Genomic DNA, 20,758 nt, shown 5'->3' on the forward strand with positions numbered 1-20,758 from the left:
CCCTAGAACTCCCCCCGATTGGTCAAATCACCCCTTGGTGCAGTCCTACTAGGGCAAAACCCATCCTGATTGGTAGAGGGCAGTGGGAGGAGTTCTTAGAGGGGTCACATGAGACACCTGGCTTCTGTTCATGTGTCCAGGTTGATCCCGGATGTAATACCCCATGGGTGGGACTTTCGGTGACAGGTGTGCGGGGTTTAAGGGGTTAAGGGGCTGGACTAACGTTTGATTGACAGTAGGACCCTTGTACTACTTTGGTGCAATTTCCTGTTTTGTCATTACTGTTTGTTTAAATAGTTGGAGGGCAGAGTGAGGAGGAATGGCATGATTGGGGCAGGGAGTTTAGTAAAAATAAGGAGAGGGAAGGATGGGGAAAAGGCACAGCCACACCTCCTCATCTGCCAAGCTAGTCACTCACTGTCAAGTGTTTTTCTGGAATCAAAACAGAGCGGAGTCTCAAGGAGGGATTCGAAGGAGGATCAGGTGTTGCTTGCACAGATTTTCTGAGGGAGTTTTCTCCATACAGAAAGGGCAGCATGTGAGAAAATGCAAAGGTAAAGAGTTAAAGACGTTTCCCTTAATCCAAGTATTTGTAAGAGTTCTCTTGAGGAAGAGCAGGAGGTAGGTGTGGTGCCAGCCAGTCATTATTCTGTGCTATTCCCTTCCCTTGTGTCTGTTCCTTGAATTGTTTGTCCCATGAATCAAGTAAACTTGTTTCCAAGGAGCCCTCCTGCTGCTGATAGCACTGATGGCCATGGTGTGTGCAGGACCTCCTCCTACTGCAAGAGAGGGTCATGGCCTACTCAGGAAGCCCTATGCTCCGCCTCTACCACTAAGAATCATGGTCTGGACAGGAAATCCCAAGGCTGGGGTGAAAGTAACATAAAGCCCTTACTGGTACAGGGGCCTGACTCTGGGCCCCTGGAAAGGGCGGGGCCTTGGGCAGAAGGGGTGGGGCTGAGGGGTCAGCCTCCCCCAGCCAGCCCATCCGCGCTCCCTGGCCTGTGCTGCCTGGGGCTCCGTCGGTGATTTAAATTTTAAATTGCTGGCCCCGGGGCAGCTGCCCCTTTTGTGTCCCCCATTGGCAGCCTGGGTGGGGGGGCAATGATGTTAAAGCGCTGCCGTGGCAGCGCTTTAACATCATCTGCGTACAGGCCAATACCGGCAGCCAATTTTTACTGGTATGTTGTACCGGCCCACTTTCCCCCCTGCCCCAAGGCCTATTAGTGGAAGAACTGACAATATTTCAGATGCTGCTGAGTAATTCTTCTTCTATAAAGCTGATCTGAGCAACACAACCTGGTTCTAGTGAGTTGTCCTTGTCTGAAATTGGGCATGTCCTGTACTGGGAATTGGTCTTGTAATGATCACCTTTGGCACAAGAGATTTCTTTCCTAGTTTATAAAATAACCTGCCTCGAATGACTCCCAATTCATGTTTAATATGATATAGAATCTATCAGGGCGAGAAACAGCATGGCTACAGTTTGTGCAGAACTTTTCCTTCCGGCTCCGGAGATTGGGGGTTACCCGATGATCTGAGGCTGTGGTAAACCTGACATCAGGAGGGGGCTCATCACTCATATATGGTGATGTTTGTTGCTTTCGAGTTTTATAGGATGTTTTAGCTGCATAAAGTCACAGATAAAACCACTGATAATAACTAAAAAGGCAGATGGGTTTGCTATTGGTTCCTTCCCGCAGCTGATGCCAGTCTCTGAATCTATATATTTCCCTTCCACTGCTTTGTTGTCACTTGTCAGACACAGAGGAGCCCTGGCAGGTGCTTAGGTGCAGCCAGTGCAGTGTGAGGAGGGGACAGCAAGTCAGGCTGGCAATGAAGGGACATCTCTCCACTCCAGTGCTGTGGCTTCTTCTCCTCTCATTTCAGGACACAGCAGGTAAGTCTCCTCTGTGCTTCACCAGGGGAGCTGGGTTAACTGGAATGAGGGTGGTAACTTTTACAGTCCGCTTTTTACCATTGGTGCCCATCTAGGAGCTTGTGACTTTTCCTTTCAGGGTTGGATCTTGACACTGTTATCGAGGCTTTTGTTACCTTGAGATTGGACTATTCAAATGACCCTAATGTGGGGCTGCACCTTAAAACCATTCAGAGAACGAAGCTGATGAAAATGGCAGCAACTCACTGAGCAGGGCATCATGCTGGGAGCATGTTACAGCCGTGCTGCAGGATCTGCACTGGCTGCCCAGCTCTGGGTGGAGGTTAAGGTGTTGGTGATGATTTATAAAGTCCTTCATGGCCTGCGACCGGCCTCTCTGAGGGATCACCTCTCTCCATACGGACACAGCTATGGTTAGCAGGGACACCTGAGTTGGTTCCCCCTTTTTATAAAGGAGAGGGGTGGCTGGCAGGGTGTTCTCTGTGAGGCCTCCGGGACTCTGAAACTTGTTATCCTGTTTGGGCCATAATAGACCAAATTGGTTGACATTCTGGGCACACTGCAAAAGACACTCGTTTGGGGGTTGGGGGTGGGAAGGACCCAGGCTGTGCGTCACATAATGAGAAAGGGGTGGGAAGGAGTTTCTGTAGGTATCTGGCTAGCTGAGTTCCTGTTGAAATGGTCACTTCATGCTGCTGGGATTTGAGTGTGTTATCAATGTCGTCCAGGTGCCAACAGTCTCAGTCCAGAATCCAACAGCTCCAAGTGCCAAGTCCTGGCTCCTCACTGCCCCATTCACTCACTGAAGCCAGTAGAAGTTTTGCAATTTTGAAGTGAGCAGGATTTATCCAAATAAACCCAGAGCTGATTCCTCCCAGAGAAGGGGTGTGTGCATGTATTGGGGTGCAGTGTGCAATGCCCTGTTCCCATGGGGGTATCGGAAGCTCTGCCAGCAGGAAGATTTATCCTGCAGGAGCCCTGCCTCCCTCCCCCAGGGTTTCTGCTGGAGCAGAGAAGCTTTGAATCCTAGCTGGAGGTGAGAGAAGCCCGTCCAGCACAAGCTGCGTGGCAGAGGTGCTGTAGCAGGGCCTCTCACGGCCACATTGGTTTCATTCCCTCAAGGCCGCCCCTGCCCAGTTTCAGGGCTGCTCTCATTCCTCCAGCATAGAGGGGGCTGCAGGCTCCTTGCCATCCAGTGTCCCAGCTCCAGGAAGACTTAACTGCAATGGGGGAGGGGGGAGCAGATCATGAGGTACATCAGCATTTGCTGGTGCGTCTTAGGGAGTGAATCTGGCCCAAAGACTCCAAAACTGATCAGCAATAGGATTCAAATTGAATGTGGGACCCAGATATGATTCAAATAATGCAGTGATTGGAACCTGCTGGGCTGGTGTTAGCAGCACGAGAACGATCCATGTGTCTGGCAGGGCAGTGAACTGCTCAGCAGTAGCTGGTTCATGGGAACCCGATGTGCTGCTGCGCCAGCCTGAGAAACTGACCCTGACCTTGATAATCAGCAAGGTCAGTCTCAATTATTGTCTTCAAGAAAAACCTGCCCTGATGTATATTTCACAGACAGCTCAGTAACTGTGCGGTGAGTAGGGGGCTGGAACCCAGAAAATCCTGACAAAACCAACCCTCTAGCAGGTCACTTGAACTTATATTTCAGATTCCCAAGAAGTTCCTATATAATGTGCTGGGATTAGAGCCCATGACACAGCTGTACATGACTGGAAAGCATGGAATTCTGTGGTGACTTCTGCTGATCAGACTGACATTGCAGGGGATGGACAATTATTACCACGTGCGGGATAAATTACTGCATGATTGTGGGATGGTGTCATATAGTGATGCCAAGCACATGTTCAGCTCAATGCATTTTTGTTGGATTGCTGAGGAAATGTCTATCATCCCTTTGATATTTTTTATTTTCTATGGGAAATTTGAGTTTTCTTCACATGAACACAGACACAGTGATGTGTGTGGGGGGTGGAATACAGTATAGGGGATATCACCATGTAGCTTTCCCTTTCCCTCAGTGCCCGAATCCTCCTCCCTGAGCAGAGGCCAGGTCAGTCTTTGCCAGAAGATTGTGTTTCACAATCATTGACCTCTTTACATTGTGTGGGAAAACAAATTTGTAAAACGATGTGGGGTCCAGGCAAACAAATGAGAAAATATCAGGGGTGGGCCAAAGCGGCAGGTTTCACTCCCAGACCCAGATCTGAACTTCCCCAATGTTCAGAGTGCTCAGTGGGGTCATTATTCCAAGTTGGGTCACAGAAGTGGAGCCAGCATATGAGAGGTGCAGTATTTAAATGTGATTGTTATCCAGAAAGGTGCTGATGGCTGCCATTGAGGAGTCTTCGATCCTAAGATAATCACAGACCTCATGAAAGCCAATGGCAGGGCGAGAACTCTCTTTTAGGCTCAACAGACAGAGCAATCAAGATCCTTTACATAGTGAAAACAGATACAGACAGTGGGGGCTACTGCCAAAGGCACTGGGCACATGGGCAGGGCAGAGCTAAGCCAGGAGTTTCCATTGTTGCCAATGCAGGGGCTAGGATACTGGCGTCAGACTGTGTCTGTTGGGGGAGAAGCCAGTAGAAGGAGTTGTGACCGGGATCTTGGAAGCAGAAAGGAAACAAAGCCAGTTGGAGCTCACTGGAGGGGCAGGATGGGGGATTTCTGAGCAAGGAAACTGCCGGCTGTTCTTAGTTTCTACTGGGTGCAGGGAAACAGAACTGTGTGTGCACTTAGCTAGAGCAGTGTTACAGCCTTTCCCCCTTCGCCTGGGGGAAGTGCGGGCTTCTCTAAGTGTGGGCTTCTCAATCGCCACAGTTTGAGGCTTCTTATTCCTGAAAGTCTTAACTCGGTCAACGGTACTTTGCAGCTCAGCTATCCGTTCCGTCAGGACCTGCATTGGTTGGGCAAGTTCCTCTCTGGTGCTCACCATCAGTACACTGGCCGTTTGCAGTGGTGTTGTGCTGGCTGGCTCCGATGTTTGGGCTTCCCAAGACTCACTGGCAGCCTGCCTTTCTTCCTCCTCTCTGACCTCTTTTATCAGCTGGGAGTAACGGGGGATGTTCCCGTCGTTCTCTTAGCTGGAGATGAAGTAGAATCGGGTTCTGATACTGAGTTCCTCTTACAATTTGAGCCAGTCTGGTCTGATCCATCTGCTCAGCAGTCACTGCTCCCCTCAGGACAGCTCTCTGAAGCAGTCTCTCCAGTCTCTGTATGTAGGCTGAAGCCTTCTCGCCCTTTTGTTGTCGGGAATTAAAGAACTTACAGTAGCTGTCTTCAGGGCCCTCTACGCTCCCAAAGTTGTGTTCAAGGGCCTCTAGGCAGTCCTTCACACTGATCCCAGGGTCAATGAGCTTCAGGGTGAGAATCACATCTAATGCTGGGCTGCCAAGGCTCTCTATAAGGCATCTTCGCTTTTCTGCATCTGGTACGGCCCACTCTTGCAGCATTTCAGTGGTATGCTCTAACCAGGGTTCAAACTCCTCCTCCCCAGCAAATAATCTTAACTTATGACAAGAGTCTGACTCAGCATGGGACAGCACAACCTTTTCCAATGTTTGCCCCAGAGCTTTTGTCCAATCATCAGCCGAGGCTGCAGCCTCTGAGATAGAAGCTGCTGAGCCAGGGCCCAACAAACCTGACATAGTAGCCATTATACAAACAGTAATTTCCTCAAAATATAAGCACAAACAAAAAAATATAAATTGTTTCCCCATGTAGTGGATCACTCAACAGGTGCTTGCGAGGGGTACTGACCCAGGCGATCCCGGACGAGCCCCCCAAAATGTAACCCTTCTACCCGTCAGAGTTGGCAGCAACAAGGGCCGGGTTCAATCTCTAGGGGATCCATTCCAATAACACAATGCAAACCGGCTTGAGCCCCCACCCAGTGACCTGGGACAAATACATACCACCCCCGCTGGGCGCCTCCAGGAGGCAATACTTCCCCTCTCACAAGCACATAGTCTGAGTGTAGCAAAAGGCCTTTTAATAACAGAGAGAAACAATGTGGCATTATGTTGGGGAAACACCACCAACAGGATTGATAACACAACCCATGAGCAAAAAAAAAACCCACCCCAAGCAAATTGGGGCATGCCCTTTTCCCTTTGGTTCTTGAGTCCAGCAACCCCAAATGACCCAAAGTCCCAAAAGTCCAATGACCCAAAAGTCTCTGTCCGGGGTCAGGGCAGCCCCAGAGTTCGAAAGTTTATCTGCAGAGCTTTACCGCCCAACCTGGGTGGAGATGGGACAGGGGTAAGAAGCACCTTACATGACCTGAAGCTGACCACCCCATAGCTCCATAGCTTCGCTCCACTCCGCCAGCCGCCCCACGAACTCCTTTGCTCAGCTCCGCTCCACGGCCCATAAGCAGCTCCTGCCATCCACAAACCGCTCCACATCAAACTGCTTCACGAGCCTGTCCACAAGGCACTCCAGCCATCCCGCAAACTGCTCCACAATATACGTTCAGGCTCCCCCACTACTTAACGCAACACTCAGTGATTTCAGCTCTTAGGTGAATTCAGCATGTAGTAGGGGAGCCCCAGTGCTGGTGCACTGTTCACCCAAAGTGAGCTCAGCAGCCTATAACTAGACTTCTAATGAAATCAAAATTAGCTCTGATATTTCACAGTGGAGAGAGGAGAAAGTGCAATTAGCATGTAAGGCCCTCACCAAGGGGCCCATGCCACAAAGTATTAATACTTGACCCCAACCTCTCTCCATTCACAGAGTTTTGGAACCCATGACCCTTGCCTAGCGAGTGCTACTTAGTTGATGGTGAATCCCTCCATCATAACAAAAGGCCACATACAGTTCCAAGCACAGTTCCCATAATCAGGTTAATAACAATTTATTCTTCCTGCCCCAATAACAGAGACACTGGGGATCCCACAGCAGCCAAAGTGACCATTTGGGCAGCTATGGTCTCATTCTAGGCGGGGTGGGAGTGCCTATGCAAATGAGATCAGCCCCTGAAGTTCTTTTCCACAACTTGCCACACCTCACCACCAGATGTCAGGGCGGAGCTCATCCTGACACTGCTTACACACACAACTCTAGAGACAACTGGGGGCAGGAGGTGGAACTCTTTGCTACTGGGAGAAAAGCAGCTTGCAGGGAGTGGGGGCAGAGTCTGCTGCTCATCTGGGGAAGGAGCAGCCTGTACATGCAGGCCAGAGAGGCCACGTAGAAAGGGGAGAAGAGGAGGGGGAAGAGCCCAGGGGAGGAGGGTGGGAAGAGACCAGTGGAAGAGGGAAATGTGTGGGGCAGGTGGGAAGAGGAAGCTCTGGCAGGGAGCACAAGGCTGTAATTCCAAGCTCCACAGAACAAAAGTTGCGAGGTTAAAAAAAACATCCTGTCTCATTTTTCCATCCGTCTTTGGACGTTGGAACCCCCCCTCTAATCCTCTGCCAGTGTGGGGGCGAGAATCGCAGGCTGAAAAGTCACTCTTTAGTGCACCCGAACTGCATGACTCTCCCTGGCTGCTCAGCTGGAGACTGCGCTTACCCTCCCCTCACCCCTGAGACGGGGAACTGCCGTCCATTGCCCAGCACTGCCTTCGCTCTCCCCTCCTGGTTCAGTTCCTCTGACAGACGAAGGTCTGGCTGGGAAATAGCTTGACAGCCACTGAGCTAATTCATGCAGCGTAGTTCACACTCACACACAGAGCTTCTGTTACTTATCAGGGGTGAGTTACAGACAGAGATACCTCACTCTGATCTGACATTAATCCTTCACATAAATTATGTCACAGTATCACGACAGGTTTGGTTTAGCCTTTTGCAAACAGCAACACTTCCCTGACTTCCTCCACCCCACACTGCACCTGCAACTTCTCCACCTGAGACCGGGAAGCATTGCCCTCATTCTAGAGACCCCTACCCTCTCCTGCCCGTGTTTCCTTCGCTCTTGCCCCCTCCCACTCCTGATCCCATCCCCTGCCTACTCCAGACTCCATTCCCCTCCCCAATACTCCCTCCTGTCCCCCTTCCCCACAACCCCTCCCCTACCTCCTGTCCACTGGCTCCAGACTCCCCACTCCTCCATCCTCCCCAATCCTCCCTCATGTACCCCTGCTCCAGGCTCCCTCCCATCCTCTATTCCACACCCCTCCCCTCCTCACTCTCTTGCTGCCCTGCTTCAAACCCCCTCCCTCCTTCCCCCACAAGTTCGCCCTTCCCCACCCCTCCCTCCTCTTCCCCCCTTATAAGACTCCTTCTTCTCCCCAATGCCTCCTTTTGCCCCCTCTCTCCTCTCTCCCCCTTCCCCTCTCTCCCTCCTGCCCCTGATTCCTCATCCCCTCCTCACTTCTCACTCCTGTCCCCCACACAAGACCCCTTCCTCTCGCCATGCAGACTCCCTTCTCTAAACACCCTTCTCCTCCCCTCCCTCCTGCCCCCTGCTCAATAACCCCCTCCAGCCCCTTGCTCCCTGCTCCCCACTCCAGACCACCCTGTGCTCCATCCTGCCCCAATTTCAGATCCCTGTCCCCTCCCCTCCCTTCTGACTCTCTTTCCTGCCTCCCTGTTAACTCCCAATGCAGACACCCATCCCCTCCCCACTTCTCCCTCCTGCCCCTGCTTTCTAACCTCCTTCCTGCCCCCACTTCAGTCCCACCTCCTCGCTCCTGCCCCTTCCTACGCCCCTTTCCAGACCTTCCTACCCTTTCCTCCCCTTCCTCCAGAACACCCTCCCCACCACTCCCTCCGGCTATCTCATCGTCTTTACCCCATTCCCTTGCAACCCTTGAATCTGCCTCCTGTCCCCCCAGTGCCCTGCTCCCCTCACTCTCCCCATCCTCCTTTCACAGGGTCTCTGCTGCCCACCAGGGTCCCTGGGTCTTCTCCAGCCCCCTCAGCCACACAGAGACAGCCGTGTTCCCAGTGGGCTTTAAGTGAGAAGTGGCAGCCAGATTTACTCAGGGCGGCCTCACTCCCACACCCTGACAGACTGTAGGGAGATGGTGTCTGTGATGGTGCCCCCCATAAGTCTTTATGGAAATATACTTATGAATGTATATATGACATAATTAGAATGTGTTTTATGCTACATATGCCATGTAACATATCTCTGTAAAGGTTATGATCTACTGAATCTATTCATCCTATTTGTATGCATGTATCATTTTTGTATTCGAAGTTATGACTATTGGCTGCATACTTGTTTGATTCTGAGCAGGTTTTAGTGAAGCAGTTGGTCTATTCTCAGTAAGTGCCCAGTAAAGAAGCCCTTAAGCTAACAATGAACTTGGAAATGCCAATCCACATCTGGGCTTTCCCAGGAATGTGTCTTGGCTGGTAAGGAACTCAGTCATGCAGGGACATGTGACTTGCCCAGGTGACTCCAAAACTCCATTTTGTCTTCAGCTGGCTAAAGAGAGAGCCTCTCCACCCCCAAAGATACCTGAAAGAACCTGGAACAAAGGACAGTAACTACAGGGGGTGTAAATGATTGTTGGACCCAGACTAGAAGGAGAATAGTCTGTAAAAGAGAGTGTATGGAACTGGTGAGGTTTTCATCTGTATTCAGTTTTACTATGGTATTAGGCTTAGATTTGCATGTTTTATTTTATTTTGCTTGTTAATTCACTTTGTTTTGTCTGTTACTTCTTAGAACCACTTAAATGCTACTTTCTATATTTCATAAAATCACTTTTTACGTATTAATTAACCCAGAGTATGTATTAATACTTGGGGGGGGGGGGCAAACAGCTGTACATATCTCTCTTTCAGTGTTATAGAGGGCAAACAATTTATGAGTTTACCCTGTATTAGCTTTATACAGGGTAAAATGGATTTATTTAGGGTTTGGATCCCATTGGGAGTTGGGCATCTGAGTGTCAAGGACAGGCACGCTTCTGTAAGCTGCTCTTAGTTAAGCTTGCAGTTTGGGGCATGTGGTTCAGACCCTGGATCTGTGGTGGAGCAGACTGGAGTGTCTGGCTCAGCAAGACAGGGTGCTGGAGTCCCAAACTGGCAGGGAAAGCAGGGGCAGAAGTAGTCTGGGCACATCAGGTGGCAGCTCCCAGGGGGGGTTCTGTGATCCAACCCGTCACAGCAGCATCTTGCTGGCTTCAGCCCCAGTGACAGTGACAGGAGATGGCGCCATTTGGAATAAGGGAAACTCAGTGAGTTGGCACCTTTCAAAGTGTTATCATGGGATAGGTAAGAACACCCCAAATTGCCAGAGTGGGGATAAAATGGTGAGAGCTGCAGCAGTGACAGCCCCGAGTGGGAGGCCCTGAGACGTGGGAAGGTGGCGCCATGAGGCAGCTCTGGATGTGTCCCATTATCCTGGCTCTTGGCGTGGATTCCCTGCTGCCGGGCATGGACTCTGCTGTTATAATGCTGCGGAGGGGGCTCCCTGCTCTCTCTGACCCTTCTCTGTGTCTCTCTATTTGAAGGTGCTGATGAGCTGAGGCTGGAGGATGGAGGCAGCCCCTGTGCCGGGAGAGTGGAAGTTAAACACCAGGATCAATGGGGGACAGTGTGTGATGATGGCTGGGACATGAAAGATGCTGGGGTTGTGTGTAAGCAGCTGGGATGTGGAGCTGCTGTCAGTGCCCCTGGAAATGCACGTTTTGGACAAGGATCTGGAATAATTTGGTTGGGTAACGTTCCCTGTGATGGTACCGAGTCTGCTCTCTGGCACTGCAGGATCTGGAGATGGGATGTGACTTACTGCGATCATGGAGAGGATGCTGGAGTGACCTGTTCAGGTAAGAATAATCCTGCTTAGTCCTGAAAGGCAAATCCCCTGAGAAAAAAGGGCTTGAACTCAGAGAGCGTCATGTGCCTGTGACCCTAACGAGAAATGAACAAAAACCAGAGCAAGTCTTGTCATTGTTGTTATTACTGAACTGTAATTATTACTGTTCATGTCCCTGGTAACTGAGGATCCCCCTGTGTGACTGAAGCATTTTTGTTATGTCATTTCCAGTTGTTTTAATGCCACATCTTTCCTTTCCCTTTGAATGGCTCCCATTTTGCAGTTTGTTTTCTGAATATGAGTCAGTGACAGGGAGGGACCTGTGGCCAGTGGGTCAGGGCTCATTTGGGAGAGGTCTGTGACCCAGCCAGGAGCTTCCGGCTCTGCAGGGCTGAAGGTTTCTTTAGGATGCAGTTGTTCATGACGGCACTAGCCGTGCTGGGGCTGTCTGTCCCACAGGGGCCTGTGGCTGCCGTTGGCAGCTGCCATTTTGGAGGGAAAATATCTGGGAAACGTAGCCATCGTCAGGGAAAATTTTAAAGAAAATCATTGAATTAGCAAACTTGCCTGTTTCCCAATAATGTGTCTGTTTATCTATAGCCATTAACGTCTGTTTAAAGCTTTTATGTGATTTTCCATTGGGATTCCAAAGAGTCCAACAAGAGTTTGGTGCCCAACTGGCTTTTACTTTGAATAAGACAATTGATTCTAAGTGCCTACAGGCCAGATTTTTAAAGATATTTAGGTGTCTAAAGCTGCAGCTAGGTGCCCAGTGGGATTTTCAAATGTGCCTGGTGCCAAACTCCCAGGAGTTTTGGAAAATCCCACTAGGCACCTTTGTGCATTTCCAGGCAGCTGAATGCCCTTTGAAATCTGATCTTGAGTCATTTTTGAAAATGGCACATAAACCCCTAAGTCACTGAGGCACTTTTGAAAATGTTACCCTTAGACTCAAATCCAGACCCAGACGCCCAGCCAAAGGAGATGGGGAGATGCACAGAGGGTGGGGCATTTATGAAGATTCTGACCTCCGCTCCCCCAGAGGGTGATCAGGGAATGGGAGGATACTCCTGGCTTGACCGGAATTAGAGTTAGCTCAGAGCAGTCTCCAAACCCCCAGCCTGTTTTGTTACTTTTCATGTTTTGGACCAACCAGTACTAGAAAATTACAAAATCTCTGATACTCTCCAGGCCAGATCTACAGGGTATCATATTATGGAGACATTTGTTGTGACTTAATAGTTAACGTTACAACTACGGGCCCCTTAGAAGTTTTATTTTAAACTCTTTTTCTTAACATTTGTTTGGAATAATATCTTCCTCTGAATATAGCACATGGAAGAGAGGATATTTTCCTATAGTTCCAAAAGTTTTAGCAGCTCCCATGGTGATGGTAGCTAAGGGTTGTGTTTAATCTTGGCCCTTTCTTGGATTTTGAGTGTTTCAATGACAAACCTTGAAAATCTCTAAACATGGGGGGAGGGGCAGTAGCGGGGGTGAGAGGATTTTATGCACTTTCCTAGTCTTTAAAAATAAATAAAAAAGATCGGAGAAAAGAACTTAGCAAAAAGGCACTTCATTGCCAGGACTTTGAAACTCTGCAGACGTAAAAAACAGTGGTCTCTTGCAGATGTAAACCCCCTAACCTGGTCCTAACAACGGCTCAATGCCTGGTGCTGCCCACCCAGCAAGTGCCCAGCAGGGCGTCCCTTTCCTCTGTACCTCAGCAAGAGGAGGGAGCTGCACACGAACCAAGGGGTATCAGAGCAGACGTCCCGTCTGTGCACCTTTCTGTAAAACGGCCGCTGCATCTCCGCTGGAGCTGCACCTTTGCAGTGGGGATAAAGTGAGGGTTGTTCCCCATCCCCGAGCTGAAGGCTGGAGAGGAGGAGGAGTCTTTCCATGCCCCGCATAGTTATGTCCATTCCTGTCACTAAGCCCCATCTTCCCTGGGTAGAGGTGCAGGGCAAGGATATAGGGCCAAACCCAGGGTTCTTTACTCAGGCAATCAGCCAGTGACTGTAATGTGAGTTTGCTTTGTACAGATTTAGTAGAAACAGAATAAAGGACTCAGGACTGGGACCATTCAGAATTATTCCAGAAATAATAAGTCATCTGTCTAGAAACTAGCCCTGTGCACTGGATATCACTGAGAAAAAACCCATACGGGAGCTGTGACATTTCTGCACCAAGCGATTTTTGAGAGGTGCTGTCCTGGCAGAATACTAGAAAACTTTCCAGAAAGGGTCAAGTATCAGAGGGGTAGCCGCGTTAGTTTGTATCCACAAAAGCAATGAGGAGGCCGGTGGCACCTTAAATCTGTTAGTCTTTAAGGTGCTACCGGACTCCTTGTTGTTTTTCCAAAAAGTGACAGTGATCCTCGTATATGCAGTGTTGTTGTACCTGGGTTAGTCCCAGGATATTAGAGAGACAAAGTGGGTGAGGCAATATCTTTTATTGGACCCACTTCTGTTGGAGAGAGAGAAATGTTTGATCTGACAGAGAAAAGCTGTGTGTAAGCTGAGAAGCTTGTCTCTTTCACCAACAGGAGCGGGTCCAATAAAAGTTATTGCCTCAGCCACCTTGTCTCCCTCAACCCCTTCTCATCCAGCTTTCACTTCTCATTTCCAGTTGGATTAATACCAAAGTTTGACAAAACGTTCTCCTCTGGCAAGGTCCCTGCCTCAGTCAGTGCACAGGCTGGATGGTGCCCTGGGAATGAATCAAGGCGGAGTAGTGAAGGAGGCTGTTGTCTGGAGGCCCACAGCCTCACTGGTTGCAGCAGTGGGAAGGTGCATAGCCAATAAGGCAGGGGATTGCAGGAAGACGGAGACTTTCCATGAAGATTTGCTCCTGGCTGCTGTGGGCGAGAGTGACACCAGGCACCAGAACTGAGACAAGGGAATGTACCAGGATGTGCCCTTGCTCCTGTCTTCTTACCCTGCAGAAACGGCACAGACTCCACTAGTTGTGCATTGACCGTGCCATTGATTTTGAGTTAGCTCGACCAATAACGCTGTAGTCCACACGCAACGGTCTGTTTACAATATCCTCTGTGTTTGGCCCCCTCGTCAGGACCTGAGGAGAAGAGAGATCTCCCTTCCCTGAGGCCTTTCAGTGACTGGGCTCAGCTCGCCCTGTTCTCCCTCTCTCTCTTCTCTCTGGGGCATCCTTCCTGTGCCACTTTATTAGATCAAGGCTCATGGGCTACTTGGCTCTTTATCCCACCCAGCCCACCAGCCTTCTTCTCTACTTACTTTCTTTGGGGGACTAATTGGCATCTAAGTGGTCAGAGTGCAGGCTTATCTATTCACTCCCGGCCCCCTGTCCCAGGGAGACTGTCTTCCGCTATTGGGCCCAGGCTGTGCAGAGGGGAAGCCTCCTGAATTGAATGCAGAAGGGGCAAGAACCAGACTGGGGTTAGAGGGGGAGAGTAGATTGGCACAAGGAGCCTGTGGGGTGGCAGGGTCTGGGGGGATTCCAAGACTAGATACTGGTGTGGGGAGAGAAACTGGGACAGGGAGAGATGGGGACTGGCTGGGCAAGGAGACTAGGACAGGGAGGAGGGAAGGGGGAAGAGACTATTAGTGGCTAGGCAGGGTAAATAGAACAGGGAGTCGGGGATAGAAACTGTGACTTGATGAGCAAGGAGATTGGGAGCTGGGGGAGACTGGGACTGACTGGGTGAGGAGTCTGGGACTGGGAACCAGTGGGGAGGAACTGGGGGTGGGTGAGGAGAGACAGACCAGATGAGGACCCAGGGTGTTGGGGGAGTCTAAGACTAACTGGGCAACAAGACTGAATAAGCAGGCAGGGTGGGGTGGGGGACACTGAGAGCAGATCTACATGAACATTTAGTTTGTGGCAAGCTGGGGGGGTAAGTCTGTTGCATAATAAGTGTCCATGTGGTCCATGCTCGCAGGGAACTAACAGTTCCCTCATGTGCTTTGATCTACTCCCATTTTAAAGCTCAAAAGTCAGAGGTTGTGTTCCAACCCTCCTGATGACTCACGTGGGTGTCAACATGATTCCACATCTTGGAAGTCTGTTTTTTTCAGTTTGTTTTTTTTTTAAATCCAGGGAATTATGCACAAAACATTACATGTAAGCAACATTAAATTTGCAAATTTGAACCATAAAAAAATAAGGAAATGGCAGAATTAAAGTTGTCTTTGCCACTTTATTTTGGCCCATCTGTACATATGCATTAAGATACAGTCTTTCATTACACGAAAACTTGCTATTTGCTCCACAGGACCCCTGCCTCATGCAGTGAACAGAATAGACACTGCTCTGAATCAGGACTGTGGAGTGAAGGTTGCTGTTGTCTATAGGACCCCTGCCTCATTTGTTGCAGAAACTGTGTGCTGTGTGTGAGGCCGGGGATTGCAGAAAGAGAAAGCAGGATCTCTTGTTAAGGTGGGTGAATGCTGCCCTGGGGAACTGGATTCTACCCCTGCCTTTGCCACAGAGTTCCTAAGTGATACTTGGCAAGTTGCTGAAACCAAATATTTCACAGGTGGTCATTAATTGTGTGTTCCTCATTTTATGGGTGGCCCACTTGTAACCAGGGGGGTCTGGTTTGCAGAAGTGCTGAGCACTCACTGCTGTAAACTGAAGTCAGTGGGAGCCGTGCTGCACAAGCCTAAGTATTCTGAAAAATCAGGACCTAGGGGTCTCAACCCAAAATCAGTGGATGCTTTTGATAATTTTGTCCATAGTGTCTCTGGGCTTCAGCTCCCTATATGTAAAATGGAGAAAACAACACTTCCCTGCCTTCCAGTGATGTTGTTAAGAGACATTCTTTAATGTTTGTGAAGCACTCAGGTGGTATAGAAATAAGTACCATAGAAAAGCCCATGAGGAAATTAACAATTCTGTTGTGGGATTTCAGTTTAGATGGTGTGCAGTACATAAGGGCTGGGGACACTCATTGAAGCCATTCAGTGAGCACCATTTCTTCTGTGCACTGAACGAGGTGGGGGTCCTGTGGAAAAAATAGCATACAATCATGTAATTAAAGACAGTATCACAATGCAGAGTCACAAAATGGACTAAAAATGGTAAGTACAAGTCTGGCATTCTGAATGTTTGAATGCTTCTCTTTGCAAACTTTAACTTTCATTTTGATTCATAGCTGTATAGATTTTAGGACCAGAAGGGAGCTTTAGTGTGACCTCCTGGGTAACAAAGGCTATGGAATTTAACCCAGTCACTCCTGTGCTTAATCTAATAACTTGTGTTTGGCTAAAGCACATCTTCCAGAAAGGCATACAGTTTTTTTCTGAATACTTCAGGAGGTGGAGAATCTTCTGTTTCCCTTGGTAGTTTGTTCCAATGTTTCATCACTATCACTGTGAAAAATGTATGCCTTACCTCTAATAGGAATTTATCTGACTTTAACTTCCATCCATTGGTTCTTCTTATGCCTTTCTCCACTTCATTAAGAAGGCTTTTAGTATGCAGTGTTTTGTCCATGCAGAGGTATTTATACACTGCAATCAAGTCACTTCTAGGTCATCTTTTTGATAAGGTCAACAGATGGAGCTCCATAAATCTCTCACTGCAAGGCTCATTTTCAAGCCCCAGAATCATTATTGTGGCTTTGACCCAAATATGCCCAGAGCTGATTCCTCCCTCTGAGGGGATGTGGGTGAGGGGATATGGGTTAGGGTGCAGTGTGCAATGCCCTGTGCCCATGAGGGTACTGTAAGCTCTGCCAGCAGGAAGATTTATCCTGCAGGAGCCCTGCCTCCCTCCCTCTCCCAAGGTTTCTGCTGGAGCAGAGAAGCTTTGAAACCTAGCTGGAGTCTAGAGAAGCCCGACCAGCACAAGCTGCATGGCAGAGGTGCTGCATCAGGGCCTCTCACGGCCACATTGGTTTCATTCCCTCAGGGCTGCCCCTGCCCAGTTCCACGGCTGCTCTCATTCCTCCAGCACAGAGGGGGCTGCAGGCTCTTTCCCATGCTGCGTCCCAGCTCCAGGCAGACATAACACTAGTGTGAGGGGAAAGGGGGCATGGGGGGCTGATCATGGGTTACAGCAGCAAGTGCTGGTGCAACCCATGGAGTGAATCTGGACCAAAGTCTCCAAAACAGATTAAAAATCATGTTTAAAATTGAATGTGGGACCCAAATACGATTTAAATAATGCAGTGATTGGAACCTGTTGGGCTGGTGTTAGCAGCACGAGAACGATCCATGTGTCTGGCAGGGCAGTGAACTGCTCAGCAGTAGCTGGTTCATGGGAACCCGATGTGCTGCTGCGCCAGCCTGAGAAACTGACCCTGAGCTTGATAATCAGCAAGGTCAATCTAAATTATTGTCTTCGAGAAAAACCTGCCCTGATGGAATATGCTGAGGTGGTTTGTAAGCAGCTGGGATGTGGATTTGCTGTCAGTGCCCCTAGTAATGCTCATTCTGGAGAAGGATCTGGACAAACTTGGCTCATTCTGGTTGTTTGTGGTGGTGACCAGTCAGCTCTCTGGGACTGCAGAATATACTGGGGTATATTCCAGTGCTCTCATTCTCGTGATACTGAAGTGATCTGCTTAGGTAAGAACTTGGCCAACCTGCCCCCGTTGGAAACTCCCCATGAGGGAGAGGGGACTGAACCCATGTGAGACATTCCTGTTGACTCAGAGCTGTATTGTGCCCTGCACTGGGCAGAAGGGATGAGCAGGCTGTGCCATCCTCTGGGCCCCTAGCCGGGGGCAGCTGGGGCAGTTGTTGTGGGGTGGCCCCATTAGCAGGTGTGCGCTGATACGTGCCTGGGTACAGCAGCCCAGTGTCTCCCCGGGACAGCGGCAGCTGATGTGACCCTGCCTGTGGCTGCTGGAGCTGGGGCCGGGGGGCAGGGGGACGAGTGCTGTGGAGCTTTCCCCAGAGTTCCCTGAAGCAGCGGGGGAGGAGCCCTGAGCCTGCCTGTGGCAAGGGGGAGGGGCCAAAACAGCTGGGGTAGGTGCAGGGGGCAAAAACTGGCTACACTGCACCACACGGCTCCCTCCTTCCCCAAATCTCCCCGCAGGGTCAGGCAGGGAACTCCCACATGGTGCGTAGCTCTTTGCTCCACAGTCTGCCTGGCAGCCTTTCCACGCAGGGTGGACTAGATTTACCCCCCAGCACAGTGTCATGGAGACTGCACCTGGATCCCTCTGCACTCTGCATCTGGAAAATAAACGTGCATACGTAATCTGGCTGCATCAAAACTAGTGCAAGAAATATGCCTGTGTTTGCACAGAGTGACTAATGCACTGAGAGAAACAGCCCCTGACGCAGGTAAGACTTAGTGTAGGAACATGGATCACTACAGCTGGCTGAACAGGAATAAAGCCTCTTTGTTCTGATTAGCTCAGTCTGCACCTCTCGGCTAGTCCCTGATGACCACCATTAGTGAGTTCACACCTGAGTGCTGGGGTCAGTGGTTTACGTCTCCCCCTCCCACCTTACTATCACTTACTACTCACTCACTCACTTACTATCCTCATTGACAGGATCTCCAGAAACGGTGGGGAATGTTCACCCCTGCCCTGTGCCCTCTCGGCCCCGGCTGTGTCAGCACAAAGGGGCCACATTCACCAGAAGCCCCCTCCCTTTCCCTCAGAAATATCCGTGGTACAGTGGGAACCTCCTCAACAGGCCCTTAAGTGGAGTAACCCCCAGCACACGGAAGTACACTGGCTCCCCTCTCAGTCCTGTGCCAGGTTCAGCACTTCTGCAAGGATCTACTGGGGCCAAGGTTCCCTCTCTGGGCTTGATTCTGAGAGTCCCATGTAAGGGGAGCCCTGTAGTCAAATGTCTTGGCTGATTCTGTTGTAACTGACTGAGCTGCACTGTCCTTATTTTCCAAACTTTTTGTCCCTGAAATACACAAGTGCAGAGAGGAGCTCGTTTGCATAATGGGAGGAGCCAAAAGCAGTAACCTGGCAGCCACACCCCCATTCCCTGCTGGGCCTGTTCTTGTCTCTGCTGCAGCAACTCTGGGCTTGTAAACCCTGAATTTGTGGGCCTATTGCTGCTGCTCGGGAGATTTGGAGAGTATCCAGAGGGTACAAAGGAACTTGACTGGCTATTTGGGAATTAGGCACAAGCAATTTCCAAGGCAAATGCTGAATAAACACAAAGTGGAAACCTATCTGTCTGAGAAACTTTCACTCCATCCATCCCACTCCAGTGCACCTCCTTTCAGGGATGTAACTCATCATGATCCCAAAACAAATGATGAGCCACATAAATTGTGTCCCCTCATGTTAAGTATTGAATATTATTTACCTCAGAAATAAAGAATTGTTGCCCTGAGGTTACAAAGACATTTACAGGTTTCAGAGTAGGAGCCGTGTTAGTCTGTATTCGCAAAAAGAAAAGGAGTACTTGTGGCACCTTAGAGACTAACAAATTTATTTGAGCATAAGCTTTCGTTTTTTGTTAGTCTCTAAGGTGCCACAAGTACTCCTTTTCCTTTTGAAAGACATTTATGACATTTCCTCAGCACTTTGTTTCATGTGTGAATGATCAGTTTGTGTCCTTTGTTTTCAGTCTTTTTCACACATTGGCACTTTGATGGGTTCGGTCACAGAGACCCCCTATGACTATCACCTGATGTGCTGAATTTACCTCTGAGCCCGTTTTCCCTGCCAGTTGGGGACTCCAGAACCCTGCCTTGTTGAGCCAGACACGCTAGCCTGCTGCAACACAGACCCAGGTCTGCTCCATGCCCCCAAAGCTCCAGACCTTAGGTGACCTGCTGGGCAGTTGTTGGTTATCTCCAGCACCCAGACACCCAGCTCCCAATGGAATCCAAACCCCAAATAAATCCATTTTACTCTGTATAAAGCTTATTCAGGGTAAACCCATAAATTGTTTACCCTCTATCAACTGATACAGAGATATGCACAGCTGTTTGTTCCCCTTGGTATTAATCACTTACTCTGGGTTTATCAATAAACAAAAGTGATTTTATTTAGTATAAACAGTAGGATTTAAGTGGTTCCAAGTAATAACAGACAGAACAAAGTAAGTTACCAAGCGAAATAAAACAAACCATGCAAGTCTAAGCCTAATACATTAAGAAACTGATGAGAGGTAAATCTCACCCCCAGAGATGTTCCAATAGGTTTCTTTCACAGACTAGACTCCTTCGTAGTCTGGGCCCAATCCTTTCCCCGGTACAATCCTTATTAGTTCCAGAAAGCATCTTCAGTGAAAAGCAGGGGCTTTCTCATGACTGGGACCGCCCTTGTCCTGCTCCACCCCCTTTTATAGCTTTGGCACAAGGTGGGAATCCTTTGTCTCTCTGGGTCCCCACCCCTCCTTCTAAATGGAAAAGCACCAGGTTTGAGATGGATTCCAGTATCAGGTGACATGGTCACATCTCACTGTAAGACCTCATTTTTCATTACCCATGGGCTGGCCTACATGTACACAGGCAAGCTTGCAGGCAAACAGAGCCATTTACAGTCAATTGTCCAAGTCAATGGGAGTAATCAAGATTTTACACCACCATTAATGGCCCACACTTTACATAATTACAGTAGGACCTCAGAGTTATACTTCATATTTCTAGTTTCAGATACAAGAATGAAACATTCATAGAAATAGGATGAATATATTCAGTAGATTATAAGCTTTGTAATGATACCTTACAAGAGACCTTTTGAATCAAACATATTCCAGTTACATCCTATTCACATTCATAAAGCGTGTAGAGTGCAACGTCACAGGCATCACATCTGGGCCTTGACAGGTGTCACAGATCTACAGGATCTGTGCTATGCCCCAGCTTTTAAACAATCCCAGGGAAGAACCCCTTCAGTTTGCCAGATCCCGCAAGGGTCCCACGCTTCCTTAAGGGTAGGTCACGTAGCCTCAACGCCTCCGAGACAGAGCCTCTGGGCTCCAACACTCCTGTTTCACCCCATATGCTCTGCCCAGTGGGTTCAACTGATATAGACCCTAGCTTAGAGACTTTTATACTCATCAGGGACCAATGCACCTCAACAAGTATCTGCAGTGACACCCGGCAGCCTTTTCAAACCACAGCGGGATTTACTGGTCAGCTGGAACACACCTTCGGGAAGTTCTTCAGTTAGCACAGAGAAGAAGCAAAATTACGATGTGGTCC

The 20,758-nt window shown here is 49.3% G+C and overlaps 1 pseudogene; it reads left to right on the forward strand.

Annotated features, from left to right (window-relative positions):
- Window positions 1-1,836: 1,836 nt before the first annotated feature.
- The window catches only part of LOC144268918 (antigen WC1.1-like), a 57,280-nt pseudogene continuing 38,358 nt past the window's right edge, over window positions 1,837-20,758 (forward strand).

Source organism: Eretmochelys imbricata, chromosome 1 (assembly GCF_965152235.1).
Source record: "Eretmochelys imbricata isolate rEreImb1 chromosome 1, rEreImb1.hap1, whole genome shotgun sequence".
NCBI lineage: Eukaryota > Metazoa > Chordata > Testudines > Cheloniidae > Eretmochelys > Eretmochelys imbricata.